Genomic DNA, 6863 nt, shown 5'->3' with positions numbered 1-6863 from the left:
CTCTCCCGATGTCACTCTTCATCCCGGGCCGCCAATACAATAGCTGCAAATCTTTGTGCATCTTCGTACTTCCGGGGTGAATGGAGTACGGAGATGTGTGAGCCTCTGCTAAAATCTCAGCTCTCAACTGATCGACGTTCGGTACCCACATCCTACCACGGTACTGAACGATACCATCCACCACTGTATACAAGAGATTACCCCTGGCCTCATCTCTCTGTCTCCATCGCTGCAACTCCTCATCAGTAGACTGTCCATCCCTAATCCGATCTCGCAGAACTGGCTGCACCGTCAACACTGACAAGCTCGGTGCATGACCACTCGGATAACACTCCAAGTCAAATCTCTGAATCTCGCTCTGTAGTGGTAACTGTACGGTCAAACATGATACCACTGACGATTTCCGACTCAAAGCATCTGCTACTACATTAGCTTTACCCGGATGGTAGCTAATGTCACAGTCATAGTCCTTCCCCAACTCCAACCATCTGCGCTGTCTCATGTTCAACTCTTTCTGTGTGAAGAACTACTTGAGACTCTTGTGGTCTGTGAAAATCTTGCACTTCTCGCCATACAGATAGTGCCTCCAGATTTTCAAAGCGAAAACCACTGCTGCTAACTCCAAGTCATGCGTCGGATAATTCTGCTCATGCACCTTCAGCTGCCTCGACGCATACGCAATAACCTTACCACACTGCATAAGCACTGCGCCTAAACCTAGTTTAGACGCGTCGGTGTACACCACTAACTCCTCGTGTGGTATTGTCATCGCTAACACTGATGCAGTAGTGAGTGCTTCCTTCAGCTGATCGAAGCTCCTCTGACAGTCTGAACTCCAGATAAACTTCGCATTCTTCTTGGTCAAGGAAGTCAAGGGTACTGCAATAGAGGAAAAACCCTTGATGAACTTCCTATAATACCCTGCCAAACCCAAGAAACTGCGAATCTCTGAAGCATTCTTCGGAATACCCCAATTCTGCACTGCCTCAACCTTAGACTGATCAACTGCAATCCCATCTCTCGAAATAATGTGGCCAAGAAATGCCACCTGCTCAAGCCAAAACTCGCACTTGCTGAACTTGGCATACAACAGATGCTCCCTCAAAGTCTGCAAGGCTGTCTGAAGATGCTGTCTATGCTCCTCAATGCTCCTAGAATAGATCAAAATATCATCAATGAAGACTATGATGAACTGATCTAGATACGGCTGAAAGACTCGGTTCATGAGATCCATGAAAACCGCTGGAGCATTGGTCATCCCAAATGGCATCACTAAGAACTCATAATGCCCATATCATATCCTGAAAGCAGTCTTAGACACATCTGCATCTCTAACACGCAACTGATGATAACCAGATCGCAGGTCGATCTTGGAGAATACTGAAGCTCCCTGCAACTGGTCAAATAAATCCTCTATCCTTGGCAGTGGATACTTGTTCTTCACTGTGACCCTGTTGAGCTCTCGGTAATCGATGCACAGTCTCATACTGCCATCCTTCTTCTTCACAAATAACACCGGAGCTCCCCACGGAGAAAAGCTAGGACGAACAAAGACTTTCTCTAACAACTCCTGAACCTGCTCCTTCAACTCTTTCATCTCGGTAGGAGCAAGTCTGTACGGTGCCTTAGAGATAGGCACGGTGTCTGGCACTAAGTCGATGCTGAACTCCACATCTCTCACTGGTGGAATTCCTGCAACATCCTCCGAAAAGACATCCGAAAAATCACAAACCACCTCTATCTCTGATAATGATCTGCTAGATGGCTCTGAAGTCGTGACGATACTCGCTAGAAACCCCTGGCAACCCCGTCTCAACAACTTCCTCGCCTGAATAAGAGATATCACCTGAGGAATATCACTGCTCTGAGATGCATGAAAAGTGAACGGGTCGCCTACTGTAGGTCTCACTGACACTGTTCTCCGACGAAAATCAATCGAAGCTCCATTGACTGTCAACCAGTCCATACCCAAAATCAAATCGAAACCACTCAATGGCTAAACCACCACATCTGCTCGAATGGAGTGTCCCTGCAGCTCCAACTCCAGTCCTCGAATAACCTTCGAGGTAGAAATAATCTGCCCTGACGGCATAGTAACATCATACCCACTGTCAATACTCTCAGGTGTGATGCCTACCCGCCTGATAAACTCCAGGGAGATAAACGAATGCGTAGCCCCTGAATCTAGCAACGCAAACGTGGAGTTGCCTCCAACTAGAATTCTCCCTGCACGCAGAAAATTCCCAACAGATTCATACCACTACTAAATTTTCCCCAACGAATCACTACTACTTCTTAATTCTAATCACAAGTAAAACATGCTTCCTATTCTAACATGCAGTTAAATAACCCAAATAACAAAAAATTCCAAATTAAAGACGAAATTTAAACCAAAGGTAAATTATTAAAATGTTAGGGGTAAGATATACCGGTGATCAAGGAGGTGTCTGGATCTACCTCCTCGGCCTGCATCACAAACACCCTACCAGCGGTGTTCTTCTTCCTCGGGCAGTTAGCTATCTGATGCCCTCGCTCCCTACAGTGGTAGCAAACTTCTTCTCCTAATAGACAAGGTCCCGAATGCATCTTCTGACACTTCGGGCAAGTAGGATAAGCTATGGCATTAGGGGCCCCGCCCCTCTGCTGCTGCGGCCTCTGCTGCTGTGGCCTCTGCTGTGGATTCGGGCCCTTAGCCGGCCCTGTAAACTGCTTCTTCGCAGGAGGCTGCGAAGATGGTCGCTGATACCCAGCCTGAAACTGCCTCTTCCCCTGCTGCTCTCTCTGAATCTCTCTCTGACCCTCCTCGGAACGCAAGGCTCTACTGACTGCAGACTCATAAGTAAGGACGTCTGCCATGCGAACATCATGCTTGATATCCGCCCTCAAACCCTCCACAAACTGCCTCAACTTCTCTGGTGGACTATCTTAAATCAGAGTCACAAAGCGACAGCCCCTCTCAAACTGACTCACGTACTCGACCACTGTCTTGTCCCCCTGATGGAGACTCATAAACTCCCGGATCATGCGACTGCGCACATCCTCTGTGAAGTACTTGGCGTAGAAGATACGCCTAAACTCTGTCCACGTCAGTGTAGGAAGGTGAACTCCCCTGACAGCACCCTCCCACCAAAGCGCTGCGTCACCCCTCAGCATGTACGTCGCACAGTTCATCCTGTCGGTGTCTGTGATCCCCATATAAGCAAAGATGGACTCCAGAGAGCGAATCCATCCCTCCGCCACCAAAGGATCGGTGGTACCAACAAACTCCTTGGGTCCCTTCTTCTGGAACCTCTCAGCAACGTCCTCCTCATGGGACAACCTGGGACGAGTAGCCTGCTGCTCTAACAGAGCAGTAATCCCTGCCATCATATTCGCATTGGCCTGCTCCAATGCTGCTAGAAGGTTTTGCGGAGGTGGAGGTGGAGGTGGAGGTGTAGGTGGAAATCCCCCACGTCTGTTCATCGGTCTGAGAGGCATTCTGCACCATCACATATTTCTTAACGTAAATTGTCATGCATAACTAAGTTGTTTAAAATTAATGCTAACTTAAATTTTAAAAATTAAATCATGCTATAAACACTTAAAACTTACAGGCCGGTAGCGTGGATTTCAGAGCTCGCATAGCAGTAATGACCCCTCCAAGAACCTGGCTTTGATACCAACTGAAACGACTCTAACTCTATGATTATTAAATAAATAAATATGCGGAAAATTTTTTTTTTATATACTTACTAAATAAAATATGCACATATATGCCCATACATACATGCACAGAATAAAAAGATTTAAAATACATAAATAAAAACTTAAATAAAAGAATTTTCTTCTTTAAATAAAATAAATATCTGAGTCAAACATTTAATTAAAAGTACTGCATAAATAAAATGATTAAAATTTGCATGCACTGGCAATATTCAATAAAATATTCAAAACACACAACCACTGAAAAATAATATAAAATGTGTAACATGCTGACATAATCAAAACATGCATGTGACTCAGACATCTATCACGGTCACGGGGTCACTGCATGTCCGCTCATATGTCCTCGCCGTCGGTAGGAGCTACATCCTCCTCTACGAACTCACCTGCACCATACCAGTGTAGTGAGCCTAGAGGCCCAACATGCTAACATAACAAGGGTTTAAAATAATTTAAAACAATTAAATATTAATACATAACATATACATGAATGAGCATGCTTAAAAATATCATGGCATAAACATAACTTAAATTAACTTAAATAACATAATACATACATATAGTTGAGCAGTTAAATTTCTAACATCGCATGGTTGTATCCGTAGTGTAACCTTAAATCATACATTAAATACTGATCAGCGTGAAAACCAACGTACGTGGCGGTGACGAATCACCTCTTAAATTGACAGTAAACTGCCCTTCAATAGTTCACATATGGGGACGAATCCCCCTTAAATTGTCACACTACTTCAACTTCCAACATAAAATATTTTATTATTGCTCAGCCTTGAACATTTAATTATGCATAAAATTATTTCATGAATGCATGTACTTAAATAAAATGTGTGTCCTTCATATATATTTAATTTAATTTCTTACTAACATATAAATATTAAAATAACTTCAATGCATAAAAATAATTAAATATATAATTAGGACACATGCAAATTTCTCATGGATGGTCCTGGACTGCTGGCCCTAACACTCAAGCCCAATTACTTAAATCTGGCCCAATAACATACTTAAGCCCAATAAAATTGTTCTAAGCCCAATAAAATAATTTAAAGCCCATAAAACATTCTAGGCCCAATAACAACTTAAACTGGCCCAATGGGCCCAAAAGCCCAAAGACTGGCCCAATAACTTTTATGGGCTCAAAATCCCATAAAATTAATGGACTAACTTAATTAAAATTTTAAAAGCCCAAATAAAATTATTTGGGAGTCCAAATAATTTTATTTCTAATTAATTGGCCCAAAAACCAATTAATTCATAAAATACTTTAAAAATAAAAAGACTCGAGCCCGGCCCACCGAACCCGGACCCGGACCAACTTAACCCGACCCACTAACCTACTGACCCGATCCGGACCACCGACCCGACCCGGACCACCCCCTAACCCTAAACCCGAAACTCCCCCTTCCCTCCCCTTCTCGGCCGCCGCGTGCAGCAGCCCTTCTAGGGCTGCTGCCGCCCTGCTTCGGCCACCCCTGGCCGGAGCCCCGCCGCCCAGACGTAGCCCACGTCTGGGCGGTTTGAACCTAGCCCATGACCCCGGCCCATGCACCCCACAGGCCAACAGCCAAACCCCCTTCCTCGAAACCCTAGCTGCGCCTCCATCTGCCCTTCCAGCCCTCACCTGTTCGGCCGAGCCCAATCCAGACCCTAGCCCAGCCATGACTCGACTCTAAGGACCCTACCAGACCTAAGAACCATCAGCCAACAGCCCTTGACCGATCCATGTCAAAAGAACGTGAACATGCATCAAGAATGGGAAAATATGAACTCCTCAAACCATAACACACTTGTTTTTCTGAAAATTCTTGAAAGAATCCAATGCATACACACACACACACCGTTATACACTGATATAATACAAATAAATAAAGAAGGGATCATGCCTTTCACCGTAAAAATGAAGAGAAAACGAGCGTGAGACGATTCCGGGACGACGGGGGCGATGACAACCGACTTGGACCTTCAAAAACCGAGGCTATGGCGTTCTTGGAGGTGTCTCGGTCAAAGGAAGATGATGAACAGTGGGGGTGGCGGCTGATGGAGGTGAGTGATCGGGTGAAGGGAGGGTTTTGGGTAGATTAGGTTAAGTTTTTAATTAAAAAATAGGTTTTAGGATAATTAAAATATATAAATAAGGGTTTTTAAATTCAAAATATATAACTTAAAACTCTAACTAACAATTAAAATCTGATAATAAATTTAACAATCCCGAAATACATAATTAAGGGAATTTTAAAAATACTAAAAAGTCATTATTTTGGCTTATTTTGAATAAAAATGGACTCCTAAAATTATATAAAATTAAATACTAAAAATTTTGAGATAATAAAACTCAAAATGATATTTTAGGGCTCTAAAAAGGCTCATGAAATTAATTGGCTAGAAAGTTGTCATCTCGTCCGCCCACGATCCCGTCTACGCGATAAAATAATTAAAATACTAAAAATCATAAAAATCACTAATTATGGGTTAAATGCTTAAAAATAAATTAAATCATGCACAAATAATTCACATAATTATTTAACCCATAAATCTAAAATTTAAATAATTAAATATCCTAATTATGCATGCGGATTTAAGTATTTAAAATCACGGGTGTTACATCACTGGTACCACCGATCCATTGGTGGCTGAGAGGTGGATTCGTTCTTTGGAGTCCATCTTTGCATACATGGGGATTACTGACGCCGACAGGGTGAACTGTGCGACTTATATGATGAGGGGAGATGCAGCTCTTTGGTGGGAGGGTGCTGCCAGGGGAGTACATCTTCCTACATTGACTTGGGCGGAGTTTAGGCGTATCTTCTACGCCAAGTATTTCATGGAGGATGTGCGCAGTCACATGATCCGGGAGTTTATGAGTCTCCGACAGGGGGACAGGTCAGTGGTTGAGTATGTGAGACAGTTCGAGAGGGGCTGTCATTTTGTGCCTCTGATTTTAGACAGTCCACCGGAGAAGATGAGGCAGTTTGTGGAGGGACTGAAGGCGGATATCAAGCATGACGTACGTATGATGGACGTCGCGACTTATGAGGCGGCAGTTAGTAAAGCACTGAGGTCAGAGGAGGGTAGGAGAGAGATACAGCGAGAGCAGCAGGGGAAGAGACAGATTCAGTCTGGTTTTCAGTGACCATCTTTGCAGC

This window comes from Henckelia pumila, chromosome 3, assembly GCF_033568475.1.
Source record: "Henckelia pumila isolate YLH828 chromosome 3, ASM3356847v2, whole genome shotgun sequence".
In the NCBI taxonomy this organism is placed as follows: Eukaryota; Viridiplantae; Streptophyta; class Magnoliopsida; order Lamiales; family Gesneriaceae; genus Henckelia; species Henckelia pumila.
The sequence above is the reverse complement of the archived record's forward strand: the minus strand, read 5'-3'. Positions refer to the sequence as shown.